Source organism: Oncorhynchus tshawytscha, linkage group LG01 (assembly GCF_018296145.1).
Source record: "Oncorhynchus tshawytscha isolate Ot180627B linkage group LG01, Otsh_v2.0, whole genome shotgun sequence".
Lineage (NCBI taxonomy): Eukaryota > Metazoa > Chordata > Actinopteri > Salmoniformes > Salmonidae > Oncorhynchus > Oncorhynchus tshawytscha.
Window position 1 is genome coordinate 9,130,418 of NC_056429.1, and position 18,582 is coordinate 9,148,999.

The 18,582-nt window shown below is 41.5% G+C and overlaps 1 long non-coding RNA gene across 1 annotated transcript; it reads right to left on the reverse strand.

Moving 5' to 3' along the window:
* Position 1: 1 nt before the first annotated feature.
* On the reverse strand, positions 2-14,041 carry LOC121847142. The gene is made up of 3 exons (XR_006084040.1): positions 13,826-14,041; positions 645-767; positions 2-37 (listed from the first exon to the last, which is right to left on the reverse strand). It is a non-coding gene; the product is annotated as an uncharacterized LOC121847142 (long non-coding RNA).
* Positions 14,042-18,582: the final 4,541 nt, after the last annotated feature.

An 18,582-nucleotide genomic window follows, 5' to 3' on the forward strand; every position in this document is an offset into this window, starting at 1 on the left:
AAAGCCATCCTCTTGCAGGGGTTTGGGTTGCAGGGCCCTGGGAAGCAAATAGAACTTATTATTAACTCTCATTGTACCAGGTAGGTGGGACCGCGATCACGTTCTCTTTCTACAGCAACGACTTGGGTCAAAGAGAGGCAAGGGAGGAGAATAGGGAAGAATAGCATTAGGGCAATACCTTGTAGTACAGAGACAGCCTCTCAGAAGCTTCCTCTAACACTGCCCATATACCATCTGTCAGAGTAACAACTTAAAATGAACCCTCAACACACCCATAGTGCTTTAGAAAGACTTGCTATAGGCCTTCATAAACAGCTTGGGACTCCTTATAACTGGCCTACAAATAACTTTACAATTTAATAACTATACATGATACTAATTAAAATACCTAGCTATAATGGGACGGCAGGCAGCCTAGTGCTTAGAGCATTGGGCAAGTAACCGAAAGGTTGCTGGATCGAATCCCCGAGCAGACAAGGTAAAAATCTGTCATTCTGCCCCTGAACAAGGCAATTAACCCACTGTTCCCCGGTAGGCAATCATTGTAAATATGAATGTTGTTAACTGACTTGCCTAGTTAAATTTTTAAAAATACATTTTTAAAATGATGCTTTTGTGCAGATATATTGCTCCGTTGTCCTTACCAGTCTCGGTGTCATTGCACGTGTCCCCAGTATAGCCATCGGGGCAGATACAGATGAAGGAGGATCTGGGGCCAGTCACACAGCTCCCCCCATTAGTGCAGACATTTATCTCACAGTAGTCACCTGGGAGAGAGGAACAGTGACCAATATTTAACCAGGAAGCCTAAGTCAGAAGACCCTCTTTCCAAAACAAAGGTTAAAAAGGAAATTGGTTATTCAACAATGTATTCAATCGTTTACTCCGTAGTGGCACACAGATCAGCATTGACACAATGTTTTGTTGCCTTGTAATTCCTACAAAGAGGCCTGGCATTTCCTGGTGGCTCAGTAATAGAGTTAACAACACACTGACACCTACCACACTGTCTACTCCAATTAGGCCAGTGGACTTGATTTGGACAGGTCAAGAGATGACACAGCACTGACTGTCATGAGTGGCTTGTCTGATTGCGCTAGTCTGCTGACACAGCGTTTCAAGACACACAGATACTGGAGGTTTCCAGTCACTAATGCGTCTGGCTCCAGCCTGGTCAGTCCACAGTGTTTCAAGATTTTGGCATGAGGCTCACGGGGGAATTCAGACCGTGCCTCCCAATAATCTCTACTTTCTCCTGAAGTGTGCACTTGTGCACTCCTCCCCCCACAGAAACCATTGGATTGGTGTAGACATGGTGGAAACTCCCTATAGCCTATATTTCTTACAAGAGGAAAAACAATGCCACGAGGGGAAAAGGAAGCTATGTGGGGGAATTTGTACTTAATGCTGATGTTGGATTAGACTGGAGAAAGTCTAAATTTAGAACGAACTGACAAGTGGAAGAGTTATTTGTGAAGGAAGTGGGGAATAATAGCTGTGAACTGCCAACTGATCGCTGTGGACTATGTGAACCGATTGCTTTGAATTAGGGGGTCTGCGGACCCCACAAGACCATGGTGAAAAATGATGGCACGTTGGTGAGACTCAAAGCGTTCCGTCTCAGTGTTTCCCCTCCTTCTCCTACTCTGGCATCCAAACACACCACAACCTCTGGGCAAGTTTATCCAGGGTGAACATGGCTCTAACCTGTGCCAGTGGAGCTTGCGTCTTCATATCCTGTTTTGGGAACAGACTATATATAAAAAAGGTGGTTTCAGTACAGTTCCCTCGAGCCAATCACAGATTAGAAGTGTTTGATTTCGATCGGATAAAGAAAACCTGCCACCTAATTGCCTTCCCCAAACCAATCAATTTAGATCGTAATTCTTCAAGGAAGGAAGGATGCCTTTTCAATGTAATCAAAGGCCATCCAATGAGATAGATAGATATATATATCTATCTATATATATACACACACACACATATATCATTGGATGGCCTTTGATTACTATATATATATGTATTTGGGGAGTTTCTCAAATTCTTCTCTGCAGATCCTCTCAAGCTGTCAGGTTGGATGGGGAGTGTGGCAGCACAGCTATTTTCAGGTCTCTCCAGAGATGTTTGATCAGGTTCAAGTCTGGCCTCTGGCTGAGCCACTCAAGTACATTCAGAGACTTGTCCCGAAGCCACTCCGGCGTTGGCTTGATTGTGTGCTTAGGGTTGTTGTCCTATTGGAAGTTGAATTTTCACCACGGTTTGAGGTCCTGAACACTCTGGAGCAGGTTGGAGAGAATCCTGAACACTCTGGAGCAGGTTGGAGAGAATCCTGAACACTCTGGAGCAGGTTGGAGAGAATCCTGAACACTCTGGAGAAAAATCTTCTTTCTCATGGTCTGAGAGTCCTTTAGGTGCCTTTTGACAAACTCCCAAGTAGGCGGTCATGTGCCTTTAACTGAGGAGTGGCTTCCGTCTGGCCACTCTACCATAAAGGCCCGGTTGGTGGAGTGCTGCAGAGATGGGAGAACCTTCCAGAAGGGCAGCCATCTCCACAGAGGAACTCTGGGGCTCTGTCAGTGACCATCGGGTTCTTGGTCACCTCCCTAACCAAGGCCCTTCTCCCCCGATTGCTCAGTTTGGCCAGCTCTAGGAAGAGTCTTGGTGGTTCCAAACATCTTCCATTTCCAAATGATGGAGGCCACTGTGTTTTTGGGAATCTTCAAAGCTGCAGAAATGTTTTGGTGCCCTTCCCCAAATCTGTGCCTTGACACAATCCTGTCTCTGAGCTCTATGGACAATTCCTTTGACCCCATGGCTTTGTCTTCGCTCTGACATGCACTGTCAACTGTGGGACCTTATATAGACAGGTGTGTGCATTTCCAAATCATGTCCAATCAATTTAAAATTACCACAGGTGGACTCCATTCAAGTTTCAGAAACATTTCAAGGATGATCAATGGAAACAGGATGCACCTGAGCTCAATTTCAAGTCTCATAGCAAAAGGTCTGAATCCTTATAAAAAGGCATTATTTACACATTCAATAAATTAGCAAATATTTCTAAAAACCTGTTTTCACTTTGTCAATATAGGCTATTGTGTGTACATTGCTGAGAATTGTTTATATATATATATTTTTTTAAATCCATTTTATAATAAGGCTGTAACAAAGTGTAAAAAGTCTAGGGGTCTGAAAACTTTCTGAAGTCATTGTACAGGGGCGGCAGGGTAGCCTAGTGGTTAGAGCGTTGGACTAGTAACCGGGAGGTTGCAAGTTCAAACCCCCGAGCTGACAAGGTACATATCTGTCTTTCTGCCCCGGAACAGGCAGTTAACCCACTGTTCCTAGGCCGTCATTGAAAATAAGAATTTGTTCTTAACTGACTTGCCTAGTTAAATAAAAGGTAAAATAAAAAACATAATTGGGGCCATCATTCAAGACCTTTTAGTCTTCCTTGTCAGATCTTCATTTTTAAGAGGGAATTTACACAGGACATCATCTTTTTCACAACGTAGCCTTACAATATTTGGCAATAACCTGCTAATAGAAATAGATACAGAATAGATGTGCACCTGTGCATGATCCATTTCACCAACATCCTGTTATGCGATGTATCCCAAAACCGAGTCATCAACATGTCTTTCCCAGGGGTAGCAAGTGTTTTAGTGGTGTCATGGCCTTGTTGAGAGCGGCGTCTGTCTCAATATTTCTGTTTGTTTATCTTTAGGAAGGAATGAAACCCCCCTCTTCTTACTAGTGATATATATATAAGGATATTAGTTTTGATAAAACATAAAAATATTTTTGCACTGATTGGCTGTACTCGTACCAAAATTGTTTCCTTCATAGCTTGTTAGTAATGTTTTCAAAACAGGAAGCCAATACGTTTTCAGCCCTTTTATTTCCATGACTGATCAAAACTTGTTTTAAATCGTGGCTCTCTTGTCCCTCTGCAGCAGCCATATGGTGAGCAATATGTTTGGACCATCAAAACGCAATACACATAAAATATTAAAACCCGGCACCTAAGTATTGTGGTATTACTGTAGCGTGAGGTCCGTGGCAATTCCCAGCCCCACTTCCTACTACGCAGCAGACAGCTTCTTTCGAAAAACATTGAGTGCCAAGCAAAATGTAGCCCATGTTGAAAGAATGACCGTCAGAACAATGACCTAACTCATTAGGGTACACTGAAGCAAAATGTTTTGCAATGAAAACAAAATGGAGTATCCGAGTTCTCTTCCATTTCATGCCTTACTGAACACAGCCCTGGTCTTCGAAACTGAAATGTGGATCAGGTGCTACTTACTGGGTTTCTGTGAGTAAATTCAATTAGAGACAAATTTGTCAAGTTGGTTGCAGCTTTAAAACGGTGGTCTAACCACCACAACTCCCTAGAAATGGCCTAAATAAACAAACACACTGGGACATAAAATAGCTACTTAACTAATTTTCTTCTCCAAATAAAAAACAGCTCATTCAGTATTGCTGTTCTGCAGAAGCTACCTAACCAACATCAAGTGATCATAGGGAAGTGGTTTATTAACTTCTATGTTGTCAACACATTTCAGTGATAACCTGTGGCTTTCCTTATAGCCAAAGTTTCACTTTCATTTATTGAGAAATCATTTCGCTTCCACAAATAGTTCCTGCCTTTAAAATAATAATAATAATAATAATAATCCTGATGGCATCTGTTGATAAAACAAAACTAAGTGGTGGACTCATTTAAAAAGTTGAAAAAGTATTCAAGATATTTGTATATAACCTTTATTTAGGCATGGGGAGTCCAGCCACAGCAATTCATCATCTTTCTATCCTCCGTAATGAATAGGAATGGAGAAGGAATTTAGACAGGGTGGAGTTTATAAGGGATTTTCTGACTCATCGGCAGTTGGTCATGGAATTGGAATTTCCATATACTTCCTGAATGGACAAGAAATGAAATTGGCCCCAACTCATGGGGAGTCGATCATCTTTCATTCATCATCTTTCTATCCTCAGTATTAAATGGGAATGGAGACCGAGCATAGGGTGGAGGTTAGAAAGACTTTTCTGACTCATTGGCAGCAATGGGGGTATCGACATGTTTGATCAGCTGATCTGGTTGATTAGTCTCCCTCTCTCTCCCAACAGCTTGAAATTTGAGTCAAGTGTTAAGTCTGAGGAGACTGTAGGCTAGGGACACTTGTATCACCCTCACTGATTAATATTCAGTCTCTGTGAGAGAATATAAAAAGGAGGTCAATGATTAAGAGTTAACAGCAGTTGAATAAACATGCCCTGATAAGTGTCTACAGTGGCGGTTTTAAGTGTTGACCTCTGCTCACATTAACAACAGGATCCCACCACACCAGGACCCCACTACTGCCACTAAATGTAACTAGTGTGTACTTGATATACTCTGAGTGGACAAAACATTAAGAATGTCTGACCAGGTGAATTCAAGTGAAAGCTATGATCTCTTTTTGATGTCACCTGTTAAATCCACTTCAATCAGTGTAGATGAAGGAGGAGGAGACAGGTTAAAGAATGATTTTTAAGCATTGAGATAATTGAGACATGGATTGTGTATGTGTGCCATTCAGAGGGTGAATGGCCAAGACAAAACATTGAACAGGGTATGTTAGTAAGCTCCAAGCTTTGTTTCAAGAACTGCAATGCTGCTGGGTTTACACACACAAGAGTTTCCTGTGTGTATCAAGAAATGGTCCACCAACCAAAGGACATCCAACTGTGGGAGTCAACATGGGCCAGCATCCCTGTGGAACGCTTTCGACACCTTGTAGAGTCCATGCTCCGATGAATTGAAGCTGTTCCGAGGGCAAAAGGCAGGGTGCAACTCAACATTGCGAAGGTGTTCCTAATGTTTAGTATACTGGTGTATGAGAAGGCATGTCCCCTCATTATACGTCAGTCAATCAGCTCAGTGTGGCAGCCAGGGTTGACAGGCCCACATGGCAGTTTGTTACTGTGATTGTAAAACTCTATTGAGTAACAGCCCGAGTCTTTCAGGTATTTTTATGCCATTGTAATTCTTGGGTGGGCCGCCTAAGTGTATTTTCGGGTTGCCTAAGTCCAAACAGTGTAAAAAAAAAATTACATTTAAAAAATTTGGTTTGGAGTGTAAACTTAAAAACGGAAAAGATAATGGACCGATAATATATTGAAGCAATAAGGCCCGAGGGGGCTTGTGGTATACGGCCAATATAACACAGCTAAGTTCTTAAGCCCGACGCAACACGGAGTGCCTGGATATACAACCCTTAGCCGTGGTATATTGGCCATATACAAAAAAAAAACCCACAAAAAACAGAGGGTTTCTTGTTGCTATTATAAACTAGTTACCAACGTAATTCGAGCAGCAAAAATAAATATTTTGTCATACCCGTGGTATACGGTCTGATATTCCATGGCTGTCAGCGAATCAGCTTTCAGGGCTCGAACCACTCAGTTTATAATTATAAATAATATAATCTTTGAGAACTTTAACAATCACCAAAATAAAATAGACAGTCTGGGAGAATTGAAATATCCAAAAACAATTAATCTAGCCGCATTCATTTTGTTCTTATGTTTGAGCAGAATAACATGTCAAAATGCATAAATTCGCAGGAAACAACCTTTAAAACTGCAAAGTTAAAACTGCAGAATATGTAGGATCGCATTAAATTGGCTTAAAAATACAAACAGTTCTCTACCACCAAGATCGGGGCCTCAAACTCTCTAAAATGTTGCCGTGCCAACAAACTGACCGGGGTCATTACCATGCACCCTGCCACCATCTAAGCCCCTTCTTGATCCAAAAAGAAAACTTGCCTTTCCCCATGTCCCTGCGGGTCCAAATACCACAGAAAGGCTTCTGCCACATGACTCACCATCTAAAATCAGGAGGTCTATAGACAGAGAGATTGGATTTGAGTTAAGACATGAGTCGACCATGTAAGTAAACGCCTCCTGTGTTATAGTCGGAGGAAATACATTTCCCTGTATGGAGACCATCTGAGGTTTTGGGTTTAAGAGTTCCAGGAAATGAGTCACCCAACAGGCACGCACCGACAAGGGTGACCACAACAAGGGTGACCAACAGGCACCGACAAGGGTGAATGTTGAGTAAGGGTGCACACCTAATTACACATCTAGAAGTAGGCCTAGGCTACCTGGCCTACGCACAAATGTAGGTCTATAAATGTGCCCATTTCGGGATGTCTGATAGTATTTCTGATTGTCCACCACTAAATGAGCTGTGAAGCTTCTCAAAGTCATTTTTCTTCACCTCAAACAGCAAGTAACAAAGTCTGTTGTTAGAAGGATAATATTTCCTTAATGTATTGGACAAATATTTGTAATGAGTCATAAATAACCGATTACGTTTTCGCATTTACATTTGATTAATTTAGCAGAAGTTCTTATCCAGAGTGACTTAATTAACAGGAGCAATTAGGGTTAAGTGCTTTGCTCAAGGGCACAGAGATTTTTTTCACCTTGTCAGCTTGGGGATTCGAACCAGTGACCTTTTAGTAACTGGCCTAAAGCTCTTAACCGCTAAGCTACCCGTCACCCCTACTTCTTATCGCTTGCACAGGTAACCTACAGCTGTGTCTGTCCCGAGTTCACTGGAGCAAGTAACCTACAGGTGTGTCTGTCCCGAGTTCACTGGAGCAAGTAACTGTGTGCCCAGAATATTTTATAGAATGTTGAAAGTTTTCTAGCGGGAGCTTCTACTGGACACAGTTGATAGTTTACAGACAGGCCATCATAGCCAATGTGATTTGTAGGATATTTGTCACATGTAGAGCACCAGCCAAAGTCTAATGACTTAGTGCCATAGGCGCCAAATGGGAACCGGGGGGGGGGAGAATTACATCACCCTTCAGGGTCGATATTCATTAAGCACCAAAGAAGAAAGCACACTGAAACTAAGGGAATATACCTGAACTTAGGCTACAGTAGCTTCCATGAGTTTCATGCAATACACTAGTATATTATCATTTTAACTAGGCAAGTCCGTTAAGTACACATTCTTACTTACAATGATGGCGTACCGGGGATCAGTGGGTTAACTGCCTTCTTTGGCTGAACAGATTTACCTTGTCAGCTCGGAGATTCAATTAACAACCTGTCGGTCTCTGCATGACCATTTTTCTGTGTTACACTTCAGGTGGTGTATAACCAGCAGAAACTTATCTTGCAAAAACATCTCAACTGTGGAAGGTTTTAATCAAGTGAGCCTCATTGGTGGCCACAAAATAACACTGCGAAGTTTGAATGGAGTTTGGCTACATCATGGGATGGCGTTTAAAATATTTAACACAGCAGATTGGAATGTGGGACGAGCGACAATGATTGAAGCCCGAATTAGAATGTTCCATACTGCGATGAAAGATTCATTAGCCGGGTCGTTATTCAAAATTAATATGAGACCCAATCGGTTGACATTAAAAGTAAAGTCGTCAGAACAAAATGAGACAGGTCCCCAAAGGCTGGACCATACTGGCACTGCAGATGGCAAGGGCTATGGCAGGCAGCAGCCTTTTGAATGGTTCATAGGACAAACACACACTAGAAATCGAGCAATTGGCCCTGCAGTCCAGCTATATTTAGCCTCGTCTCTCTCAGCTGACTGGAGTGGTCTTGTTGTGAGAAGAACTACGCCTCAGCATGACACATAACATGGCTTTGCACTTCCCTCCCCACAAGTCCGAAGACAGGGGACCAGTGACCCCGATTCCTACCATGGAACCAACCCAAACTATACTGGCTCTGATATTGTCCTTTGCAGCTACTATTGTAGATGCATAACCAGGCCAGCCCAGTAAAGCTCAGCTCCTGTCATATCAGGCACTGAATCTTACACTGAGCCTTCCCAGTCAAAGCTACCTATAACAAACTCCATGCCTTCATTCTCAGACCCTTCAGTTCTTCCCTGGTCTTGAAGACATTTTATATGACACTGCTGGGGCAGGATGAAGACCAAAACAGTGGCCTTTCCTTGGCTCCCTGGTGCAGCAGGGCTGCTGGTGGTTCAGTAACATGGAAAGGGTTCAGTAAGGAAAGTGTAGGGACAGGTATAGTACCTTCAGAAATAATTCACACTGCTCGACTTTTTCCACATATTGTTACAGGCTGACTTTTTTTTACTGGCCTACCCTCACAATACCCCATAATGTCGAGGTAGAATTATGTTTTTAGAAATGTTTACAATTTAATTAAATTAAAAGCTGAAATAAGTCAATAAGTATTCAACCCCTTTATTATGTCAAGCATAAATAAGTTCAGGAGTAAAAATTCTCTTAACAAGTTGCATGGACTCACTGTGTGCAATAATAGTGTCTACCTCATCTCTGTACCCCACACATACAAGTGTCTGTAAGGCCTCTCAGTCAAGCAGTGAATTTCAAAACACCGATTCAACTACAAAGACCAGAGAGGTTTTCCAATGCCTCGCAAAGGGCACCTATCGGTGGATGGGTAAAGATAAACATATACAACACTGAAGAAGCCTTTGAGCATGGTGAAGTTATTAACTACGCTTTGGATGGTGTATGAATACCCCCCGTCACTACAACAATACAGGCATCCTTCCTAATTCAGTTGCCGGAGAGGAAGGAAACAGCTCAGGGATTTCACCATGAAGCCAATGGTGACTTTAAAACAGTTAGTTTAATGGCTGTGATAGGAGAACTGAGGATGGATCAACAACATTGTAGTTACTCCACAATACCAACCTAAATGAAAGTGAAAAGAAGGAAGCCTGTACAGAATGCAAATATTCCAAAACATGTATCCTGTTTGCCAGAAGCCACTGAAGTAATACTTCAAAAAATGTGACAAAGCAATTCACTTCTTGTCCTGAATACAAAGTATTGGATTTGCCCCAAACATACAACTGAGTACCACTCTCCATGTTTTAAAGCATAATGGTGGATGCATCATGTTATGGGTATGCTTGTAATCGTTAAGGACTGGGGAGTTTATCCAGGATGAAAAAAAAAAAAAAAAAAGCTAAGCACTGGCAAAATCCAGGAGCAAAAGCTGGTTCAGTAAGCTTTCCACCAGGCAAGATGAATTCACCTTTCAGCAGGACAATAACCTAAAACAAGGCCAAATCTACACTGGAGTTGATTACTAAGAATACATTGAATGTTCCAGATTGGCCGAGTTAGATTTTCAAGTAGATTGATGTCAAAACTATGGCAAGACCTGAAAATGGTAGTCTAGCAATGATCAACAACCAGAGCTGGAAGAACTTAGAAAACAATAAATGGGAAAATGTTGCACAATCCAGGTGTGGAAAGCTCTTAAAGACTTATCCAAAAACACTCACTGCTGCACTTATGTAAATTACATTTCTGCATTTCATTTTCAATAAATGTGCAATAATGGAATTGATTTTGAATTCAGGCTGTAACACAATAAAATGTGGAATAGGCCAAAGGGTATGATGAATACTTTCTGCATGGCTTGGAGTGGTCATTTGTGGCAGGAAGTTCACAGATTTTTGGCTGAACTCTGAAGTCTGCATCTGCCGGCAACATCCAGAGAAGTGACTCAATGTTTGGGTTGCTGCAGCCGCCACACCTATTTACCGTGGCTAGTCTAATGCCCTTGGGAAGAGAATTGAGTGACTGTATTTTAGGGCAGGGACTTTCTCCTTTAAAGCTGCAATCCGTAGCGGTGAAACTGCCACGTCCATTTGCGATATTACAAAGACATTACTTCACACAACTAACCGTTTTTTCCCCATCATTGATCATCATTGCATGCACAATAACACAGCAGAGTACTATGATCATTTTATTTTTTACAAAGATGCTGGATGCTCATTTCCTCAAAACAAAAACAAAATGCGCCTGGGGGGCGGCCATTGTTTTGCAGATTTCACAAAATTATACAGTCTATACAAACGTGTGTAGCATTAAACCAGCAAACCCAATGTGTGACCCGTTTCAAGAGGCTTGGTGAATGTCGCACATCACTACTTCACAGGAGACATTTAAATGCGTTCTGGAACATGTGAACTTTAAATGTGGCTTAATAACAAACATGTGTGCCATCTGTAAATACAAATAAAATCATTATTTAACTACAAGCATAATTGGTTTAGCCACAAAAGACAGGAACCTTCCCGCTAGCCATGATTAGCTGAGATAATGAATGGGCTGGACATGCTGAGAGATGAGTTCGGATTGGTCTGCCATGTAGCACGCTTCTGTTTATAACATGAGCTGCTCAGTATGTGTAGATAATCCTTGCTACCGCTGCTTTTTTGAAAGATAACGTTAGCCATGGAGATATGCAAAAGTGTTGCTACTGCTCTCAACATTGCTGCACAGAATTTAGCAGGTGCTATCGACAAAGATCAGTGGGAAAATAGTTGTGAAGGGACTACTTTTCTGCACAAGGTTACTGAACCGGTGTGACTTGACACAACAACGGGCCAAACAAGCTGCAGTAACCTACAAACCAAACGGAAAAGACACGCTACCGTGAAGCGTTCATCCATGTTCATCCAAGAGTCTAATTCCATTTTCAGATATTGTACATTTCTAATTGTCAGAAAGTCATTTTCATGCAAGTTACATCTATGATTTGTTCAGATTTGATCCGGTCTGGACCAACCAAATTTGGTCTTACTTGGGGGCAGAGGTCCTTAAAAGAATAGTCAGTGTTAGGCTTGGGCGGTATCCAGATTTTAATTTTGTTATACCGTCCTTTTCTCATCCTGGGATTTACGGTATTACCAACATAGCACACAAGGGGGCACTAAAACACAAGACAAGTCCATTTGGCCTCTTACCAGAATGCTAACAAAATTAGCACAAACAATGAAATCACAGACGCTGTTAGCTAAATGCTAACGAGCAAAAACTAACAAACTAATTGCAAAGACAGGCAAATCCAGCTCATACAGTAATACAAGCGTAGCTACCGAATGTCATTTTCGATGAGTGTGGACATTTACGAGCGAACAAGGGAAATTGTGCAAAGTTCAGTAGCTGTGTTTTTCCTAAAGAAACAGCAGCAGATGGGAGAACAACGGACGAGGGGGGGGAAAAAACGCTAGTAGGATGCACAGGGAAAAAATGGCAACTGTACAGAACTCAACCAGAGCTCTTTGACTTCTGGCATTAAAGCCATTATAGGATATCTGATGGCAAACATTTAGTAATATATTGTATACGTGTGTAACTTCATCACCTCCCATGGGCCACACAGAAAAAAAGAAACTAGCTGATATATACAGAACGCTATGGACTCACCAGCTCCCACGTTCTCCGGTTGTGCTATTTACAAGCAAACACGTGACTGGCTCAACTGTTCTGGAGGACTACCGTAAGCATAAGAATGTAAAATAATGTGTAATGAAGAACTCAATCTGCTTTATCTCTTAACGTATTGCACAAGTTAACTGCAGGTATTAACTTTAAAAGTACCTACAGATATTCAAATTTATTGAAAAACGTTTAATTTTTTGTAGTTGACAGCATTAAAAAAAAAAAAAAATCCCTTGGCTTTTACCAAATACCCCAGGATACAGTATACCACCTAGCCTAGTCAGTGTGTAGAATAAGACCCAAATAAGCAAAAGAGGATATTGCATATTTATACCTGTTAGAACCTATTTAGAATACATCACCATGAAGAGAATTACATTAATTTCCATAATTATGCATTTCTGTGTAGTACAGATCAGGGACCCATAATGAAATTCAGTTATCGGGTGTAAAGCCACTTCACTTACTGTAGTTCAATAACCAAAATATATATTTTTTCAAAGTCAGGGTGTCATGTCGTCGCTGACACCCCATTCTTTCTGCAGACATCTTAAATCTTAAATAAGAACAGATATTTAAGAGTTTTTGGGAGAAGGACAAATTCAAGAAAACTTTCCATTTTCAGTTCTTCCAGTAAATGTGTTTTTGTAAAATGTTCAGTGTAAATTGTTAAAATGTGTCCTTGTGCCTAGAGTTGTATGGTGAGATAAACTTTGAAATCGGAGACTCGATTGCTTAGGCATATCAAACTGAAAAGTAGGATAGCGCAGGTCACAAAATGTCCACTTTTCTGACGACAGTTGAGGATGAAGGCAACAGTCTTGTATGTCCTTTCTAGTCGCAAACAAAGCAGTACCAACGACATGCGGATGAGAGTTGGACAAACATAATGAACACTACTGTGAGCAGCACTTTGAACAGAATGCCCTTAGGTGTGTGAGTTCTTTCATAAGGGATGTTTTTATACTTAACTACTCATGCCTTAAGATTTTTTGAATAGCTATCCAGAATAGGTTTCCTGGTTTGTGAGGCACTGTAACCAAGAAAGGCTTATGTTATCTTTAAACCTACATAGAATAGTAGTTGGTTGATAGTAGTTTAAGCACAATTGCTACCGCGGGAGTGATACAAATTAGATTAGCCACGTCAGACTTAACCAACCACTACTGTTGATAACAAGTGTGTTCAAAACTGTCCATTGCATATTGTTAGAGCAAATAAAGCAATATATATATATATTTTTTACATATTCAAAGCAAAACGTGCTCGATTCGATGCGGCAATGTGTTCCAATGACTCACTCAAATACCTCTCCAATTCCCAACACAGGAATGCGCCTTTGTTACTTTGGGAAAATAACTGAATTGGCATTGCCACTTATGCCAGGCTTGGAATGTCTACCTCTTACCCACACACTGTCGAAATATATAAATTGCACCACTTTCCGAAGAAAAACACTCATGACACCATCGACTGATGTCAACCGACACACGGCATGCTAAACGCATTATTATAAAGGTTAACTATAAACAAACAAAAATACTTACCATTCACTATGTAAATGGCACCAACCAGAAAACAAAGAGCAAATTGTTGTATGGAGAAGGCGAAACAAGTTTGGGTCTTCATTGTGGACTCTTTCTTTTAACTCTTGCGGACGTTTGGACGACTCCTCAGCTCTGACAAAAACACAGCTGCTCGGTGTAGTGTTGCTTGTGTTGAGATTGAGCGAGTTCCTTTTTTCATGGCCCGGTGCTCCGGGTAGGTGGTCATTTATTTAAGGGCCCTGGACCGCTCATCCGGGGCACCGGGCCATGCTAAACGAAATTGCCCAATGAGCGCTAGCAGGCGTCAGAGTGAGCACGTGCATCTCTGCTTCCATCCAATTACATTATGTTTTATACTTGTAAGCGCTCTCCGGGGGTGTGATTTAAAAAACGGTTGAATGTAAATATAGCACTGTGAAAAGGCGTGGGCAGCAACTGTCAGAGTGAGAATGGTAAATTGATTGTAAATGTACTGTTGATGCATAATTAGGTATACTATTGCACAGCGGTCTAAGGCACTGCATGTCAGTGCTAGAGGTTTCACTTACAGACCCTGGTTCGATCCCGGGCTGTATTACAACCGGCCGTGATCTCCCATATGGCGGTGCACAATTGGTGTGGGCTGTCATTGTAAAATAATACTTTGTTCTTAACTGACTAAATAAATAAAGGTTAAATAAAAACATCTGTCTATAGTAAGGGAGGTTTACCTGCCGGAGATTTGGTGGAATGATATTTCACTAAACACGTTAGAATAGGAGATAATATAATAGCATGGAATGGATGGAACAGAATAAAATAAGATACTTAGATACTTTACTGTCCACCTGGTTAGAACGGAAAAAGCTAATGGAAAAGTGATCATATTTTCATTAAAAAAATTTAAAAAATGTTTAAACTATTGTTTATGCAAAGCTTTTTGAATGTGTTTTGTACCTGATAAGCCAGGAATGTGGTTTAACATTGCCACCGAATAAACTGGATAACTAACTACTGTACTCTCTCTCTCTGTCTCTCTCTGTCTCTCTCTCTCTCTCTCTCTCTCTCTCTGTCTCTCTCTCTCTCTCTCTCTCTCTCTCTCTCTCTCTCTCTCTCTCTCTCCCTGTGTGTCTCACTCTCTGTCTCTCTCCCTGTGTGTCTCTCTCTGTGTCTCTCTCTCTCTCTCTCTGTGTGTCTCTCTCTCTCTGTCTCTCTCTGTGTCTCTCTCTCTCTCTCTCTCTCTCTCTCTGTGTCTCTCTCTGTCTCTCTCTCTCTGTCTCTCTCTGTCTCTCTCTCTCTGTCTCTCTCTCTCTCTCTCTCTCTCTCTGTGTATCTCTCTCTCTGTCTCTCTTTCTGTGTCTCTCTCTCTGTCTCTCTCTGTCTCTCTCTGTGTATCTCTCTCTCTGTCTCTCTCTCTGTCTCTCTCTGTGTCTCTCTCTGTCTCTCTCTGTGTCTCTCTCTCTGTGTCTCTCTCTCTGTGTCTCTCTGTGTCTCTCTGTGTCTCTCTCTGTCTCTCTTTCTGTGTCTCTCTCTCTCTGTCTCTCTCTGTCTCTCTCTGTGTCTCTCTCTGTCTCTCTCTGTGTGTCTCTCTCTCTGTGTCTCTCTCTCTGTGTCTCTCTCTCTGTGTCTCTCTCTCTCTCGCTATAAGACTGAGTATGGGTGTTGTACGGGCTGAGATCTATCCGTGGTGTCAGAGGTGATTTGTGTTGATAGAGTGAGTGGGTTGTAAGTAAACAGAAATCACTATGATCTCTCTTTAAAAAAAATGTTTTAGGTCAACTTAAAGGCTGTGTTTTTTTATTTTACCTTTATTTAACTAGGCAAGATCAGTTAAGAACAAATTCTTATTTTCAATGATGGAACAGTGGGTTAACTGCCTGTTCAGGGGCAGAACGACAGATTTGTACCTTGTCAGCTCGGGGGTTTGAACTTGCAACTTTCCAGTTACTAGTCCAACACTCTAACCACTAGGCTACCCTGCCGCCCCGTGTTCTGCTCACTTTGAGATACATGATAGTCCCCATGCCAGCTTTAGGGGCATTCCAAGTGACTACCTAATGAAGCTGGTTGAGAGAATGCCAGGAGTGTGGAAAGCAGTCATCAAGGCCAAGGGTGGCTACTATTGAAGAATGTCAAATATAACATATATTATGATTTGTTTAACACTTTTCTTGGTTGCTACAGGATTTCATGTGTTATTTCATAGTTTTGATGTCTTCACTATTATACTACAATGTAGAAAATAGTAAAAAATTAAGAAAAACCCTTGAATGAGTAGGTGTGTCCAAACTTCTGACTGGTACTGTACATGAGATACGATACCAGCTTTAGGACTCACAGATAAACTCATTCTAAAAACAATGTTGGTGAGGCTAGGTGGTTATAAGCAATAAGCAATAATCCACTGTAGCCATTAATTAAATTGTCCTTTTGATTGACGGGCACATACATTATATTCACTGTCACCACATTTACCGACGTCACATCGAAGGACATCACCATTTACTGTAACTTAGTAACTGGTGGAGTGGAGTTCGGATCTACAAATGGATCTCTGGGATACAGTGCATTTTCCAGTAGGGAGCTCTCCAGAAGAGATGTTCCAGTAAGGAGCTCTCCAGAAGGGATCTTCCAGTAAGGAGCTCTCCAGAAGGGATCTTTCAGTAGGGAGCTCTCCAGTAGGGAGCTCTCCAGAAGGGATCTTCTAGTAAGGAGCTCTCCAGAAGGGATCTTCTAGTAGGGAGCTCTCTGTAGAAGGGATCTTCTAGTAAGGAGCTCTCCAGAAGGGATCTTCTGGTAGGGAGCTCTCTGTAGAAGGGATCTTCTAGTAAGGAGCTCTCCAGAAGGGATCTTCTAGTAGGGAGCTCTCTGTAGAAGGGATCTTCTAGTAAGGAGCTCTCCAGAAGGGATCTTCTAGTAAGGAGCTCTCGAGAAGGGATCTTCCGGTAGGGAGCTTTCCAGAAGGGATCTTCTACTAGGGAGCTCTCCAGAAGGGATCTTCTAGTAAGGAGCTCTCCAGAAGGGATCTTCTAGTAAGGAGCTCTCCAGAAGGGATCTTCTAGTAAGGAGCTCTTCAGAAGGGATCTTCCAGTAGGGAGCTCTCCAGAAGGGATCTTCTAGTAGGGAGCTCTCCAGAAGGGATCTTCCAGTAGGGAGCTCTCCAGTAGGGAGCTCTCCAGAAGGGATCTTCTAGTAGGGAGCTCTCCAGTAGGGAGCTCTCGAGAAGGGATCTTCCAGTAGGGAGCTCTCCAGTAGGGAGCTCTCCAGAAGGGATCTTCCAGTAGGGAGCTCTCCAGAAGGGATCTTCTAGTAAGGAGCTCTCGAGAAGGGAGCTCTCCAGAAGGGATCTTCCAGTAGGGAGCTCTCCAGAAGGGATCTTCTACTACGGAGCTCTCCAGAAGGGATCTTCCAGTAGGGAGCTCTCTGTAGAAGGGATCTTCTAGTAAGGAGCTCTCCAGAAGGGATCTTCCAGTAGGGAGCTCTCGAGAAGGGATCTTCTCGTAAGGAGCTCTCCAGAAGGGATCTTCCAGTAGGGAGCTCTCCAGTAGGGAGCTCTCCAGAAGGGATCTTCCAGTAGGGAGCTCTCCAGTAAAGCTCTTTGATGACCCCTTCTAAGAACTTCAAACACATATTTCCTGATCTCTCCAATAGTAGGCCTATGATATCTAAGCTCCATATGCTCCTCATTAGCGTACACTACGCAGCAGGTGAGGGAGAGGGTCAGTATGTTAACTGCATGAGTCATCTGTAATGACTACTGTTTCTAACTGAGCTGTGAAGAGGTTTTCAAATGATTAACCCTTGTTATATCTGTCACCATATCCTACTGTGTTTATCATTATACTGAAGTTCCCTACTGTCATTGTATTCAACTCTATTCTATTTGTTTTTTAAACTTTATTTTAATATATTATCTTTTCTAATTTTTCCCCTAACCCTCCCTTAATTGGAGTAAGCTAATGGACAACAATATTTGGACTTCTACTTCCAGTTTATACATACAATATACATTTTACAGACACAGTATATTTGACATTAGTTATCGTTTACATTATTCTATTTTAATCTTGGGGCGGTGTGTAAGAATTAATCTGGCATATTTTGGGTCCCAGTTTATCCCTGGGGTTAATTGGTTCACTAAACGAATATCTATGATAATTCCTGATTCCTTGGTCCAGTCTAATCTTGGTGGGTTTAAGTTAATGAGAAGTGAAGTTTTATTGTAATGTTTGAGTTAATAATCTTGTGTCTGGATGTAAATGGCAATAGTTCATGTAAATAGTATTATATCATAGTATTTCCTATCTGTGTAAAACTTTTAAAGTATTTTTCCAGAGCCCTGATGTGCAGAGAAAAAAATGATTTGTTTAGCAATATTTTCACAAACTTGTATTTATTTATCAAATATTTATCAATTAAGATATATTAAGACATATTTTCTCAATAATAATAATAATAATGATTTTATGCCATGGCAGAGCCAGGGTGAAATTTCCCTTTCAGGTTAAAATATTTATCATGGTTACAGTATTTCTGACTGTTTATTTGCTGCAGCAGATGTTGGGTGCCCTTGTTCTCATAACGGATGAATTCTCACATTGAGTGAATATCCTACTTTAGTAAATGTTGCCCCCCAGTGGTCAAATTGTATTGATTAGAAAGTCATCTCATTCCTCGACGCTTCAGCCCAAATGCGCTATTCAATGAAAGGCGCATTGTAAACAAAAGCACTGCACTTTACTTTTAAAGGTATTTTGCTCTGGAGCAGATATCAGCAG